The sequence below is a fragment of the Pollicipes pollicipes genome, unplaced genomic scaffold (genome assembly GCF_011947565.3).
Source record: "Pollicipes pollicipes isolate AB1234 unplaced genomic scaffold, Ppol_2.1 Scaffold_4219;HRSCAF=4965_pilon_pilon_pilon, whole genome shotgun sequence".
Lineage (NCBI taxonomy): Eukaryota > Metazoa > Arthropoda > Thecostraca > Pollicipedomorpha > Pollicipedidae > Pollicipes > Pollicipes pollicipes.
Window position 1 is genome coordinate 32,348,383 of NW_023596448.1, and position 17,036 is coordinate 32,365,418.

The 17,036-nt window shown below is 54.9% G+C and overlaps 1 pseudogene; it reads right to left on the minus strand.

The window, feature by feature from the left end:
- Window positions 1-7,853: 7,853 nt before the first annotated feature.
- On the minus strand, window positions 7,854-15,626 carry LOC119095210 (acetylcholinesterase-like; annotated as a pseudogene).
- Window positions 15,627-17,036: the final 1,410 nt, after the last annotated feature.

Below are 17,036 nucleotides of genomic sequence, written 5' to 3' on the forward strand. Positions count from 1 at the left end.
AATGATGATAATGTGAACATTATTATGAGCACTGCACCAGTGGTCAGGGTCAGGGATGCAAATGAGTTGGGTAGCCCTAAATTCATATTCAACTCCACTGACTCCACTCAGCCCCGGAACTGACCAGTAGGAAATGATGTAACCCCACCACTAAAAGACACCAACAAATGGGGCTTGTTTTCCTCCAAGATTGGGCTCACTTTGTTCTCAAATCAGGTTGCAGGCAAAATATTTTGGGGGCTGGAGCTGGGGGGCAGGGCTGGAGCCCCTGACTGAAAGGAATAATGCACCCTGCCAAATGGCGATCAGTGTTGGGGATGTCTTTAATTGCTGGTGTCAGGTGTGACCCAGCACACAACATGCTAGAGATGGTCTTTGCTTCTAGTACTGCGTACCTTACAATTACAAAAATATGTTTAAGGCAAGGCAATTTGGGGCACAGGCAAAGGTTGTCGCAGGTTTTTCTTTCACACAGGCAACACCATCTTGCTACCATCCTAGCTACCTACTAGCTAGAAGCTACCATCTTGTCCGATCTCTGGCCAGAAGCTTGACCGTATTGTCAGTCTCATGACCAGAAGCGTTTGTCCGAATGCGCATTGTTTTGCACGACGTTACTGGTCACCTCTTGGACCCCTCATCTGCAGCCTCAGTGCGGGAGAGAGTGGCCCACGGTGCGGAAGTTTAATAGGATGACGCGGTACTGCGTTTTTCTAAACCCCACGAGGCCGTAAACCGCGTCGCTAGCGTGGCCAACCGCTGCAGGCTCGCCACTTGGGGCTTCCTGTTTGGTATGCAGCACAAGGGGCCGTCACGGCCAGTTGAGCCAGAGAGAGGTATTGACGGACCTGGCTTTACTGTTTAATACTTGATTATTTATTGATGTCGTCGAGTGATTACGTCGCCTCCGTGGTCTAGGGGAAAGATGATTGGCTTATTAATACAGCGGCAACTGAGTACGAGTCCCAGAGTGGGCGCATTGTTTGACCACGACTGACATGGAAAGACGTTCCTGTGGTGGCATGGAAGTTGGCCAACGAGGGTCAACTCAGGCCCGGGGCGGCCTGTGCCGCGCATGGTGGCGGCACCAAAAAGCCTCCGCAGTCCTGTTCTGGCAAAAGGGCGGATGGCAAAACTATCCGTCGAGACTGGACCGGCAACGACTTGGGTGGTGGGTCGTTCGGTGGTACATGCAAAAAGCTATGCTTAGCGGATATTTGGTCGATCTGCGCTCGAAGTACCTCATGCAAGCCATTCGGAAAATTTTAAAAAAGATGTAAGGTATTATTGGTCGTTTTCGGTTATTTCTTTGTGCACGGGAGAAATTGACGGGGATAATTAGTTTTTTGTTATTTTTGTGACTGTTTCGTTGATGCAGGCACCAAATGGCTCATTACGGCCGGGCATTAATATCCCGAAAAGACACGCTCAAGGTGCTGACATTATAAGCTGGTGTTGTGTTCGCTTGTTTGTGAGGGGTTGTTTCAAGGTTTAAGTGCTCGTGATCAAATGTTTGCTGGATTTTGTTGATGTACAAGAGAGACCAAAATAAAATGTCAAAAGCTGGTCAAACCTTGTTGAAAACGAATATCACTGCATCATTTCGTGATGTGTGACGATGACTAAAAACAGTTGCGAACAGATCGATGAAGTTTTTTTAGAACTCAATTAATATCGGAAAATGACGTCATCGTTTTTGCGCAACTCGGCGGAAGGAACCATTCAGGGTTTATTTGCCTGAGGTTGTTTAAACCATTCCTTGCCACGGCGTTCAGAGGGCTGATCCGCGTTTTCAGCAGCGGATTGCCGTGGAGAGCCGTTTTTCACCTGGCGGTCTTGCACGGTGAGCGATGACTGCTCCTCGTTTATTCAAGGCGCGTCAGGTCCCCGGAATCCATGTCCGGACACGGGGCCCTGGCCAGAGCCGGCCACGATGCGTGTTTATGGGGGGGGGGAAGGAGTGATTCCGCGTTAAGGCATCTCAAGAAATCACTAAACGGACGAACTACACGAGTATCCGGCCGCATGGCGCGGTCGGCAATCCGTTGCCATCCTCACACAATGTGTCTTGGTGATATGACCTGGCCGTGAATAACATAGCAGATGTCGACTTTTTGCAACGCAGCAACGTACAACGTGATAGTACGATAGTCTCCTTGGCACTACTGCGCTCTTTCCGCTTAACTACTGCAGCCCGCAAACCAGCGCAACGCGTCGTCCCAGGTTGCAACGATTTTCTGCATGGGCGGTCACCCAGACCCACCGGCGGATCTACTCATACTCCTCTTCTGTGAGACGTTCAAGACTTCCACCGCCAGGCACGGCACGGCTTTGTCACGAAACGCTGGCGCTGTTCGCGCGCTGGTGCGCTCCTGCTGCGCGCGAGAGGCTGAGTTGGTTGCAATGGGTGAGCCGGCAGGTGCCGGCGAGCATTGAGGCCGGATTCAGCGGCGTGGCCGGCATTCCGCCCAGGAGGGGACCAATTCAGGGGCTTGGGGAAAACGCCCACGTCACCCGTAAAGGAGTCCTGTTTTGGGATTTGCAATCTTGGTATCCTATTTTGATGCCTCAAGGCACATCTGTGATGTCCTGGAAACCTTGCAAGCGTTCTAACTGTCATACATTGCGTTGTGCCTTCGGCTTTCAGTGTTCCTCTAGCTCCTCTAGCTCCTCTCTATATTCATTTAGCTACGACCACTTGCAAATCACGCTGTGTTCTTCGCCAGACCACTCCGCGAAGCCTGCCTCCATGAAATGTGGTCTGCCGTACTCACGTTCATTTGATCAAAACGCCCAACCAGTATTCTGTCTCCAGATGAGTTCAACTAGTAGTATACGCAAGGTCGTACGCAGGATTGCAGAATCGAGAACGCACACCCCCCAAAATTTCTCACTGAAAGCTGAGTTGAAAGGGAGCGCCCCGCCTTTGGGCATATTTCAAAAACACATTGTTGAAACCTTAAGATCAGTTACGTCTAAGGACTATCCTGGGTAGTACCAATGACTGCAGCACCAAAAATATCTAATTACTTTCGACTTCAAATACCTGCAACGGTGGACCATATGTGCTAATAGATCACGCCCCAGGACAGTGCTAGCATAGGGAAACGGTCACGGCTCAGAGGCGATGCGTTTAGCCCGCGGACGCGGTGGGGTGGGACGCGGTGGTGCCGGCGAGTCGCGGGCCGATCTTGTTGCGGGTGGGCTTGAAAGGAGCATAAGAGGTGCTGTTCGGGGCGTGAATTCGAGTCACATCGCGGCTAGACCATTCCACACACAACGGCGAACTGCCGCACACGACGCCGACACGACACGACGAGACTCACTCTACATCCAGCCGCGATGTGACTCCGAATACAAGCTATTTCGGCGAGATTTAGCGGTGGGCAGCAGGTGTGGACGGTCGTCTGGAAGTGGACGGCCGCCAGCGACCGTCGAGCGATGCTCGAGGTCCTGGTAGTGCCCGACCGACCGCTGGGTGTTGACGTCGTGCTCGGCATGAATAGCATCACTGCACTGGGAGGTATCAGCGTGCGGACGCCGACAGACGTGCGGTTCTGTGCGGCGGCAGATGTGACCCAGGAGGCATGGAGATAGATGCAGCCGGCTTTACGGCAAGGTTTAGCGGCGAGCAGCAGGCGTAGACGGTCGCCTGGAAGTGGACGGGCGCCAGCGTTAGTGCTGCAGATGGCGGTGAAGCGGTGGAGCAGCCTCCCGCGGCCGGTGAAGCGGTGGAGCAGCCTCCCGCGGTCGGTGGAGCGGTGAGAGCGCCTCGGGTCGGTGGAACGGTGGATCAGCCTCCCGCGGCCGGTGGAGCGGTGGAACAGCCTCCCAGGTGGATGGAACAGCCTCCCACGGCCGGTGGGGCTGTGGAGCAGCCTCCCGCGGCCGGTGGAGCGGTGGAGCAGCCTCCCGTGGCCGGTGGGGCGGTGGAGATGTCTCTCGCGGCCGGTGTAGCGACGGGTAGGCCTCCCGAGGCCTGTGGGGCAGCAGCCGGCCACAGCCAGCCGCTGCGTGGCTGAAAAGGCGTGCAAACGCAGCGACCGACGGCTGGGATGACGTCGCGGATGACGAGATCCTGCACGCCCAGATCGGACACGTGTGTGAGCGCCTGTCAGCTGTAGACCCGGCGCGCGGCCGGTGGTGCTGAGCCGGAGACTGCGCGATCGTTTGGACCGACGCCAGCTCGATCGCGGCCGGTGGCGTCGTCGAGACGCCGGAACGGCGGCGTGATGGAAGATGGACTGTTGACTGCGACCTGAGGGATCTGCCGCAGATCGCATCAACATGGCAAAGCTGGACGCCACCCGCGATGTACGGCAACATCTCGTCAGGGCACCGTCACGCGGATCGTGTCATCGCAGGTCGCCGAGGTGACGGCGTACCGTGGTACGTGCGGGACCTGCGGCCCTCGGTATAGCGATGCATCACGCTGTGACGCCAGGTGACGAGGAGGACGACGGACCCCTATGCCTGCCGCGGGCCGGTCACACCAGGAGGCCTCTGGTGCAGTCGTTGACAAACCCGGACAACGCGGAGCACGCACCAACGGCGACTGGGACGGAATCGGCGGACATCCTGTTGTTGCGGGTTGTCCGCGGGTGGGCTTGAAAGGGGTATAAGAAGGTGCTGCTCGGGGCGTGTAGAGTGAGTCTCCCTGTCGGCGTTGCGTGCGGCAGTTCGCCGTTTTGTGTGGAGTGGGCCAGCCGCGGTGTGACTCCGAATACAATACCGCTGTCCAATGTTTTGGCACAGCGTTACATTCCTTTCTTTCCTTGTAGCCTCAAAGTTTTTGTAGCGTACCTCGCGAACCTGACGATGCCAGAATCTGCTGTGGCCCGTCGTCATCTCTAGTGAACTAAAGGTACCACTTTTGGGCTTTTTTAACTCAAGCATTGGTGGCTGTGGGCCTTAAAAGTGACACTACTACTGGTATGAATATCGTCAGCGCCAATGAACAGTTGTGATTGGCACAGCGATGTGGCCAAATCTCTCCCCCCCCCCCCCCCCACGCACACACACAGTGAGAAAGTCGCTTTTTCTGCCAGCAGCTCGCGTTCCGACTACGTCTGTGGTATTACCACACGCTTCAGGCAAAGACTGTGAGAAGCGCAAACATATTTGCCGTGAAGCGGTTTCTCATAAGTGGAAAAAAGCAAGAAACAAAAATGAAGCCGACAGCTATTTTCTATTTGTCGCATAGTTGTATAAATCCATAAGGTGGGAGTTTATTTGCTTTTGATTAATAAAATATTAGGGGCTAGGATGTTCGGTAGTGAGTGCTTTTCATGCTTGTGACGATTCTACTGGATTCCATTATGGTCGTTTTAATTTTAAAAATCGCTGCAACCGCAAGCGAGATCGAATAGATCGCACAGAGTACGAGAGATATGCGGCAAATCTTGCTGATGTGGCCCACCTACAACGGAGTAGCTGCATCGTCGACAAGTTGAAGAGAATGTACTCGCACTCACAAACGCCATTCGTTCGTGCTGTGATTTCAGAGAACTGTTGTGGGTTAAGCAGCCTCGTGATGAAATAATCGACCTTCAGTTTGCCAGAAAGTACAGGTTAAACAAATTGATGAGGTGAGCTCTGCTAATGCCGACAAAACTCAACGTCTCGAGCCTGTATTTCTAGTCATGGGTTACCAAGGTTCACTGGAAAAGCATGATTTACGGCAGCCACTGCCTTGAAAGATATATCAAAATAATCAATGATCTGAACTCCACTATCATACTGTCTGGCACACGGTGCCGCGCGGTGGTCCGCATAAAACACATATGGCCAAGCCGAATTCAGATCAGTTCAGCTGTATGTTAGTGGAAAACGCCACAAAAGCAGGAGATGGGCAGATTCTGCCCCCCCCCCCCCCCCGCCTGTTCCCAGTGCGGGCTGTTGTGACTCAATCTTTTCAGAGCGAGCTGCAATATTGTTCCTTCGAGCGCATCAAGCTGTGCAAAACCCGCTTTAAGTGACTCGCTGGCGGTCTCCACGAAGCCTTGCAGATAAGCCATTGGCTAGGTGCAGGCGTGTGAGGCAGATAATCGGCAAAAAAGCTGGTATCGGCAGTCACAGGGATCACTCGAACGGACCAATGAGCTGTCAGCATCCCGGCTGCGATCTGATAAGCGGGTTTCAATTAGCTCGCAGCAAACAACGAGCAGCCAGACCACGCATGCGCCGATGAAACGGAGCGCATGACGATTGGTTCACTACCAGACACGTGACACGTTCGTCCTCCGTGCACATATGCATCATTGTTCCTAAAATATTGGCTGCTCCCATGGTGAGTTACTAATGTGTTTGAAGAGAACTTGAGCTTGATAGTTGAGAACTTCAGAACTCGATAGTTGCCGTGGCCAAATAGCTTTTCTCGTGGAGCCACCAATAATCCCGCATTAAAATGTGGTGCCCGCATTGTGCTCGACCGCCTCCAGCCCAATGTTTGACTCGCGAGGGCTGTTTGTGAGCATTAGTATTGGTGCCGCCTCAATGGTAAGCACCACACATTTCGAATTGTCTATGACGTCACCCCGTGTATTGTCGCGTCATAATGCACATCACGTTGAATACGTCACATATTTCCAAAGCCAGTACCTGAGTGTGTTTTGAGCCAACATGTGTGCGCTAGCATGTCATCTGCACTACTTCGGTGCAGAGGACAGGTGAGCCCTCCGTCCGTCCCGTGATCGTGCAAGGTGGCCATGCGAACGGCTAGGTCAGTCCGATCTGCGCCCATTGAGACTTGGCAATGGGACGATCGTGTCCGGCGGGGACAAACTATAGATCGCGGGCTCATGGGTGGTACGAACACAGAGAACACAGACCCAATGCCAGTCCGGCTACGGAGAACACATATCCAGAGAGAGTTCAACGACCAACCATGATCTTGTGCGCGGAGGCCGACCATGCCCGGCCGCTCCAGCGGGACACCGCCGCTAGCTGCATTGCCGCTGCTGGGCTCATCCTAGGGGGTGAGGACACCGATGAGGTCAGATGTCAGCTCCACCGTCGCCCTACAGACCGGTGAGGATCAGACGTCGGCTCCACCGCCACTCCAGGGACCGGTGAGGGTCAGACATCGGCTACACCACCGCCCCAGGGACCTGTGAGGGTCAGACGTCGGCTACACTGCCGCCCCAGGACCAGTGAGGATCAGACGTCGGCTACACCACCGTCCCAGGGACCTGTGAGGGTCAGACGTCGGCTACACCGTCGCCCTACAGACCGGTGAGAATCAGACGTCGGCTCCATCACCACCCCAGGGACCGGTGAGGGTCAGACGTCGGCTACACCACCGCCCCAGGGACCTGTGAGGGTCAGACGTCGGCTACACCACCACCCCAGGGACCGGTGAGGGTCAGACGTCGGCTACACCGCCGCCCAGGGACCTGTGAGGGTCAGACGTCGGCTACACCGTCGCCCTACAGCCGGTGAGAATCAGACGTCGGCTCCATCACCACCCCAGGGACCGGTGAGGGTCAGACGTCGGCTACCCTCCACCCCAGGGACCTGTGAGGGTCAGACGTCGGCTACACCGCCACCCCAGGGACCGGTGAGGGTCAGACGTCGGCTACACCACCGTCCCAGGGACGGTGAGGGTCAGACGTCGGCTACACCGCCGCCCCAGGGACCTGTGAGGGTCAGACGTCGGCTACACCGTCGCCCTACAGACCGGTGAGAATCAGACGTCGGCTCCATCACCACCCCAGGGACCAGTGAGGGTCAGACGTCGGCTACACCGCCGCCCTACGGACCAGTGGGGGACAGACGTCCAGCTACACCGTCGCCCTGGTGACCCGAGCCACCACACCAGACGACCAGACCGAGCCACCAAGAGCACCAGACCGCTACGCGCTAAGACCGAAGGCCGTGCTGTTGAGTGGCGGCACGAGGTTGGACCACAGCGCGCACTGGCGGGCCCGCAGGCCGCGGCCGGTGGCGCGCGTGTTGGCCGCCAGCACCAGGTACCGCTGGCCGCTCGGCTCGTACAGGGGCCAGTCGGCCGAGGCGCCTCCGTCCAGGGCGCATTGGTCACCTGACTGGTTCGGGTCCCTGCCGGCGGATGTGGGTAAGAGGGCGGGTGAGAGTGCGCTCCGGCTCAGGGGAGAGGTGAGAGGGGTCGACAGGGAGTGGTGCGGCAGCTGCAGATCCGCATGGTGCGCGCCACTGAATGCATCCAAACAGGGGCGCTCACAATGGGGAGGCATGTCGGATGGCGGCTTAACTCCTCTTTTATTATTTTTTTACCTTAGATGGACCCCTGATGGAAAGCCGAGATCTGCGCGGTGCGTTAGCACCCAGTTTCGGGCCCTTGAAGGAAATTCCTGGTTCACCCTGCATTCAAGGGATCATTGCAACACTACAAAAGCTGCAGGCCGCTAACTCAGCGCGGGGGAACCTAAGGACCTGCACGCGCATTGCACCACTTCATCGTGACCAGAGTCAGCTTGTGCGATGGGAACCTTGGGCGGTCGAAAACTGGAGCTTGTGTGTCGACAGAGGCAGCACTGCAGGGCGCTGGACAAGTGCATTAGTCCCCAAGCGTTTCGACTAAGCGATTTGATATCACAAAACACGGCAAGCTTCATGCGTGTGACGAACTAATTTCGCAGGCATTGTCCTGGTCAAGCGTATCAGTAGACCACCACAGGCAATGGAGCGCCTCCAACGCATCGTTGTTATTGAGTTTTAAGGGCGCGACAGCCGCCTGGGTTGCTTGCACACACCACCAGCACGTCCCAGTTCCTCACCCGGTCTTGGCGAAGTTAGTCCAGTAACCGATCATCCTTTTGGACAACGTGACCTCCTCGCGGCTGAAGCTCCCGCCGGCGCGAAGCGGCACGCCGAACACGTACGCCACCTCGTCTCCGTGCAGCACGCCCGTCCACTGGGGCCAGAGCGAGCCGGGCGCGCGCTGGCGCAGCTGATAGACGAACACGGCGCCGCCCTCGCGCGCATACGCCGCCGCGAAATCGTTGACGCCGCAGGCGAACTGCTGGTCGCCGACCAGCTTGTCGAGGCCGTCGCGGAGTGTGGCCGGCGCGTACGGCCGCGTCCAGTCGGTGTACTCGTGGCTGACGGCGAGCCGCGCCGGCTCGGAGAGCCGCGGCAGCAGGGCGGCCACGTGCCGCGTGAAGTCGGCCCGGCTCGGGCTCGGCACCACCGTCAGGTTGGCGTACTCGGCGAGGTAGTACAGCAGAAAGTAGTTGCCCTCCTCGGCGACGCTGCCGGCCAGGAGCTCGGCGCGCTTGAAGCGGCCGGCGGCGAGCGCCTCGGCCGGGTCCTCGGGGAGAAACTCGCCGTCCACCACCGGCACGAACGGGAACTCGCAGATGCCGGTGGTGAAGAACTCGGCGTTCACCAGGCGCTCGGCACTCGTCTGGCGGAGGCAGGCGAGCGCGCGCGCCGCCGGCGCACGCGGACAGTCGACCTCCTCGGCCAGCCGTAGCGCGCGGCGGCGCGCCTCCTCCGCGCTCAGCACCGCCCACGGGTTGGTGGCCGAGCCCGACTGCAGCACGGCGCGCCGGAAGAGCGGCGCCGACAGCGGCGACAGCAGGTGCATGCTGACGCTGACCGCGGCCGGCCGAGTTGCCGAAGAGCGTGACACGCTCCGGGTCGCCGCCGAAGCGGGCGATGTTGCGCCGCACCCAGCGCAGCGCCAGCACCTGGTCCAGCAGACCGACGTTGCCCGGCGCCGCGTCCAGCTGCAGGAAGCCGAGCGAAGCGACGCGGTACTGGATGGCCACGACGATGACGCCGCCCTCCGCCGCCAGCACGCTCGGTTTCGTAGACGTCCAGCGTGGCCGTGCCGCTGTAGAAGCCGCCGCCGTAGATCCAGACGAGCACAGGTGCCGGCCGCGAAGGCCGCGGTCTTGGCCGCGTCACGCTCAGGTACAGGCAATCCTCGCTGCGCGGTGTGTTGGCGTTCCACATGGTGGCGCCGTCGAAGTCGCCGAAGAACCCGTCGAGCACCTGCCAGCAGGAGTTGGGCTGGCGCTGCGCCGGCCGCACGCCCTCCCACGACGCGGCCGGCACCGGCGGCCGGAAACGCAGCGGCCCGACTGGCGGCTGCGCGAATGGCACGCCCAGCCATGCGTCCACCAGGCGGCCGGAGCCGGCCGTCAGCGTCACGCCCTCCAGCAGGCCCTCGTGCGTCTCCACCAGCAGGTCGTCGCCCGGCTCGAGCTCCGCGTCGGTGCCGTACGGGTCCGAGTCGCCGCCGCCCTCGTATTCGGCGGCGGCCGCCGCCCACGACGCCAGCGCGAGTAGACACAGGCGCAGCAGAGCTGAAAATGGAAAATATCTGGGAAATATCTGGGAAATATCCGGGAAATATCCGTCTCCAGACGTCTGGACATGCACGATCCCAGCACGTGAGGACACGGATGGAGCTGATCTGGAGATGGGGACGGCATGGGTTTTAACGTCTGGACATACAGCGTACACGGAATGGAGGTACGGAAGTCGACCAGACACACACATTGGAATGGCCAGGGGGTCGCATTAGTAGCATTCCGCGACCCTGTAAAAACCAACAATTATAACGATGACAGTGTTTGTGGTGTTGAGGGCTAGTCCTGAGTTATAGTTTCAAATCACTCGCCCATTCTTTCCTCTGATATTTAAGAAAGCAATACGCTATTATTCACAGCTCCTCAAGTTACAAAAGAAATTAGGCATCATCTGACATAACAAAAGCTACCACTGTCTTAGGGACCCACCATTTTATAAAGCTCCACGTGTGATAGGTCTATAGCATGCACTCTTCAGAACCAAGCTCTCAGAAGATGACGCATTTGTTATATAATGAAAAAATGAGAGCTGAAAAATGATAAAAATATCGAAAAACAAAACACGAAAAGGCATAAACATGTTTTCGACTTATCAAAGCCAACGATACGTACTGACAATAAAACCAGCGAACAACACCAATTTTACGGCATAACGCTCAGCGTTTGTTATCAACTCCTTTGATAACATTCTGCAGTGCACACGATGAGACACGGACAGTGTTGGGCGGAAGAGAGCTGGGCAGCAGCCGCTCAGAAAAGAAGACCAAGGAAGAGTGGGTCGTAGATTTTGATATCGGGATTTCAAGGTTCTTGACCACCGTCTGTCTCCCAGGCAAAATTTCCTATTCCAACGACACCACCAGCTGTGCTGTTGTCAACGCCTGGCTGCTGCGTCAGTCACACATACACAGGCACCATGCAGCGCTTGGCAGGAAGTTGAGTAAGCCCGAGGTGCATTTGAGTAGACTCGAGGGTTCTGGTGGCATCGTATACCGGCAGCTACAGTTGAACCCGAGCCGGTGCTACTGCTGGTGGCAAAACTGGTAATGCTGACACTTTGTCAGCGTGGTGTGACACGACATGACAATGTGACAATGTGATGTGACAAGGTGATACGGAAAGCTGCCACATTCGACGCATGGGCCGAACGCATCGAAAGCCGGCACTGGCGCTGGTACCAACGGGAGCTCTCCGTTTCCAGGTGGGCCGGCACGTCCACCCATGCATCTAGAGTTCTAGACTGATGCTGGTGCCAGTGCCGCAATGACGTCCTGAACAATTTGACTCTTACAGAGCGAACGATGTGACAGCGCGAGCCTGGAAAAAGCCTCCGCTCGACGGACATGACAGGAGTAGTCCGATTTATCCGGCAACTCATGCGATTCACTCGATTAATAGTCAACGGCTGGCCCTCTACAATGGCCATTGATGTGGTCGTGACTGCGCTCATGTAATGCCAGGCACTGGAGCGAATGTTTTGGTGAAAGGAGCAGGGCCATTATCGTTCCCGCAACCTGTGATTGAGCGCACCCCGTCCTACTCGGGCCCCGTGTTTTGAAAGCGCGCGACGAACCCGCCCCTGTCGACACGCGTGACGGCTTCACCTCAAAGCGACGCAGTGGCGGCGAACGGGGATCGGATAAAAACACGAAATACAGCCGCGCCCCTCAGCTCACGTGACCTAGAGCGCTCGGGCGTGCCGAAAAACACAGATGTAGTAAAACACGAATGACCGTGTGGCACGGCGGTAAGGACAGGAAAAATCGCAGTGGCTTTGCACCGGTGTGGCAAGAAAGTTGCAATTATCTCATTTTGCGACGCAGTAAATTCATAATAAGTGCAACGAAAACGGCGTCTTGTCGTTTCCGGTTTTAGCTATGATTTTACATTGCCTTTTATCGTTCTACCATAATTGAGCGTCGTCCCGCCGTGCATCATGCAGTTTGCCAGTTTCCAGAGAATTGTGGGTTATCTGGCGTAACAACAGCTGACACCGTTTTAACGACCCACTACTTGTTGATACTGGTAGGGGGGGGGGGTCAATTTTGAATATTTTCGAGGGAGCCTGAGCACCCCCCCCCCCCTTCCCTCCCCAAATGTTGGCTCGGGCTCCTTAATGCTCTTTTGAGCCCCTCCCCCCCCCCCCAATGCGTTTGAGACAAAAAGGGAATGCTGGACCAAAGAAATGCAGTATATTTCTCTGAACTGTTGATGCTTTAAGTAGCTCAATACATCACTTTTGACATCATGCTCATTTTGTGCCAAAATAACGTCATGTTTTAGTGTTTGCACTCTGCCACCTGCCCCTAGGTTAGGCCGGTCTGCAAACGCTGGTAGCTTTCTATGATATGTGCAAAAGACCAGAACAAACAAATGAGCTGCAACATGCGGCAGCTTTTTAAAGTGCAAGATAATCCAGACAAAAGGCCACTTACGTTTCCCTCCACAATGGCAAGTGTAGCTTACCGCGCAAGCGTGATTGCGGTGGCATTTGACAGTCAATTCAATAGCATAACACGAGCAGCGACATTCGTAGTCAGAGACTTCCACGTCTGTCAAATACTGACTACAAAAGTCCCCCAGATAGCCCCTTCGGGCGATCTAGGACGCGTAACAGCAGAACCTGCTGCAGATAGTCGGTTGACTAGTCTATCTTGTTGACGGTAATGCGCCCCATCTCAAGTCTGAAGGCGTCTGTCAGTTCTTGAAGGTTCGCTGGCTTGACCACGCGAACGTAAAATGTGTTTGTTTATTAACGTTGATCACCTTAACATGGATATAAAGGACTACATGTCACGTACAAGGTACTAAAGCTGCTGCGTCCAGCGAACGCGACCCCACTTTGTAGAGGAGCAATTGACAGAAGATATAAAGAATAAGACACAAGCCGGGCGAGTCCTCGGGGAAAATGAAAACCCCAACGAAATTGGGCAAATCCCCGACAGCGAATGTCATCTATTATTGATATTTCCAGGCGTGAAACGCAACCTGAATGAGTCTTCATGGTGTCGAAAACACTGCGACGGCTCATGACAACAGCGTCATGGTTGCAAATGAACAAGTTGTTAGGATTATCGTTCTGCTCTGCTGTCTGAGTATGCGCATCACGTTCAGAAAAAATCGAGTCTCCAGCCGCCGTCAGATGTTATTGAGCATTATGTTGCGCGTGCGCAGCAAAGAAGGACGGTAGTCCGAACAATGATTTCATTTGCAATGCTTATGCTTTGTTCCTATTGCCCCGTTTTCACGGCAAGGTTGGATTACAACTGGGAATTCCCTCGGGAGCGTAATAGGGATTACCAGAGGCGTTTCCGTAACCATGCACAGGAAATCTGGATTACATTCGGGACTTCCAATGCCGGATTTTTTCCGGAAATCTGGGATTTGCCGCCAGTTATGGCGCGATTCTGACATTTCCGTTCATGGTGTGGTGAAACACTTTTCTTGTTGGTCCGCCGACAGAATGCGCCGTTGCGCGATGGTGCCGTTGTGCATGAGATTTGTGAGCGTTGTGGTGTCAATTCAACATCATTCATCAACAAGAAGCTGATGGATAAGAAATTGAGTTCAGTGGTAGCCACGCCTTGCATCATGAAGCGGATGCTGCTCTTCGAGTCGCCACATGGTTTACTCTGTCGGGTTCTCTAAAGCCGTCATGGCTATTGAGCTCGGACGGCAGAATCCTATCCCACATCTTTATCCATTCGTTCTAACGTGGTGTCTTCCGACGTATCACCCATGTTCTTCATATGGTTAAGCTTGTCGCTTCCATGGCATGCATTTATCTCCTACTTGCTTTCTCAAGCATATCTTGACCTTCTAATAGTTCAATGATCGGTTTCTAAGCCGATTATCCGTCGGTGCCCTTCCGGTCGCTGCTGGCTGGTCCGTCTCAGAAGTCGAAACACCTCGAGTCTCTGGACAGTCCGGTTCGGTTCTGACAGGCTCTGTCTGCTGCTACATCTCCCTGGACGTTTCAAGGCCCTCGTGCCAATCTCGGTGCACGATGTCTTAATGGGTTCTGTCATGAACATTAAGGAATGAAATAGACTAACAATCTCCTTAAGCTGTATCGTCAGTCGCTTGGACGGACCATACGCTGCTGCGAGGATCCGAGTTGTCTTCGGGTTATCCTCCGCAGCCGCTGCCCCCCCCCCCCCCCGCCCTTGTTCTGTCTTGGTAACTGTAACTTGGCTCATTGCTAGTTTTATATTACTTTGTTTTGTATCATCAGTATTTTTAAGTTAGTTAGTTGTCATTACTTATGAAATATTATCATAGAAAGTGATACTGATACCTGAATGATACCTAGCACACTTACTCATTTTCATCATAATCTATACATGGATTTTAATTTTTTATCATGCTACCTTCATTGCTTCGGTATGACATAATACAATACAAGTAATGATGCTTACATATTCCGTCCAGGTCAACCTGAGCACTGCAATAGTCCCTGGTTTTTGGGTATCCTGCCCCTTTGATGACGACTTCGCACCAAGAGCGTCCAGGCTTCCCGGATACAATTTAATTACATTCATTTACCTTGGCAAGAAAGACCCTTAGCTCCTGGTTTGTCCAGTTATGAGAGTGGAGTTCTTCAGCTAAGTTGTCGACCTTCACTGTACCAGGAGGTGCTGGAAAACGGCGTTATGGACAATGCCTTGTCATTTCACTGGCTGCTGGCGGTCTGTTGAATTCCATCTGAACTTATTATCCTATGTGAAGATTTTGGTATACTGGATCTTCCATGTACATTTGGTCGCTTCAGGCTTCCAACTAGCGTGGGTGTTCTTTAACCGTTTGTGGGCCTCTGCAATTTTTGAGTAGATAGCTTACGTGGTCCACACACCACTTAGTACGCCCTATTTGTATTGGTGACACGATAACTCTTTGGAAATATTTGCCTCATGCAATGCGTGCGTACCTGTCTACGCTCACAAGGCTTTTGTTTGTGTCTTTCCGCATAGTAAAGCGAGTTTTTGCTTACAACAAGTATCCGCTTCGTCGATATGGTAATTTCATCACTTTTACTTACCAGACTATCTTAATACCAGACTGTTTACCACCAAACATTACAGCTATCCAGAGCTATGAATGCGCATCTCATCAGCCACGAGTTACACGTGCGCTACATTTTATGCAGTAAACTGCTAGAAAAGCGTCTCGTCACCAACCATCAGCGGACGGCTCCGGCTCCGAGTGCCGCCACCGTCCGGCTGTGGGCGGCGCCGACCGCCGGCGCCGTGCTCACCTGCGCGACCGGACATGGTCGGTGCGGAGCTGACCTGACCTGGACACGCGTGGGTCCGTGCCGCCCCACCCGCCGCCGAGCCACCTCTGCCACGGACAGGGCCGGGAGGCGGCTGCCGCCCTGCTGGGCACCCCGCTCCTCGCAGCCGGTCCCGTGGCTGGCCTTGGCTGCCGCATCGGTGGGCGGGCGTCGCTATCGGGGCTTCACGCTCCAGCGCGGGGGCTTCCACCCACATCGCGCTGGCGCGGGATGCGGCCGACCGCGCGGTCGACGGCTCGGCCAGGCCGCGTCAGCGCCGCGCCAGGGGTGGTGGGGCGCGCGCGAGCACGCACGCGTGCGTCCCCTCTGGTCAGATGATCAAGGCTAACTTATCGTGAATTGGCAGACTCCAAGCGGAACACGGAGCGAGCTCGGTGAAAACCATCGTGCGGATTTCCGGACGACTTCCTCCGTATGCCCGGGCTCGTGAGCATTGCTTGAACCTTCCTCAAGAATCACGACTTAATTTCGATAAACAATGTGTGGTTCAAACACACACAAAAGTCTCCGTTTTGACATCCCCATATGCATGTCTGACGGTTTTTGTTTTGTTTATTTGTTTGTTGTCGTTTTTTATCTGCATAGTGTCATAGAGGCTCCAACACGTAATCGGTAACAGGCACGGTAATCAACACAGGTGTGTTTCGTGTCCAACTGTTAAAGCTGCGGGAGGGGCGGGGTGGGGGTGGGGTGGGGGGTGTCACACGTTGGACACAGCAGGCACAAAATGCCCGGCTGGTGCGCATTACGTGGGATGCCACGCACTACTTAATGAGGATGAAAAAACTTAACCCGGCTTAATTTGCCGGATGACGATAGCGCACGAACATATTTTCACACGAACATGTTGTCACACTAGTACACATGTAAGCAATAGACTGTAGTCGATCAAACGTCTAGCCCGTGTTTCCTTCACTTTGCGGGGCAAACAAAGGGTGTACAGTGCCTCGACGAACTGCGTGGTGTATGTCCCCCGGTAGCGTAGTCCCACGACAAAACAGGTGACTGATCTCGGGGCTGGTATTTTCGGATGACGGATCCAGTACGAGTCGCATGGTTATGTTCGCTTTTATAAAGGTTCTTTGAGAGTATTGGGGGCAAGCCCCAGTGTTGGGCTGTCCCCTCCCTCTACCACGCCTATATTTGCCTAAATCTAAGCTACAAGGAGCTAAGTTAAGCTACAAGGAACGGGGCTCCCTATCCCCATCAAAGCCTTCAAGTAAAGATAAGCTAATATTTTGTGGGGACTCGCGATTTGGTAAGAGAGAAAAAATAATAATGACACAGTACACAATAACTTACGTAAAACGCACCCAAAAGAGTTCAATGTTGTAAGTCGCTAACCTCACAATAAATGACTGTGCGTCATTGGGGCTTTCCGACGACTATATGAGGTCATTCGCCGACGCTTGCCTGTAATCCTGGCCGAAAGGGCGGTCACCGCG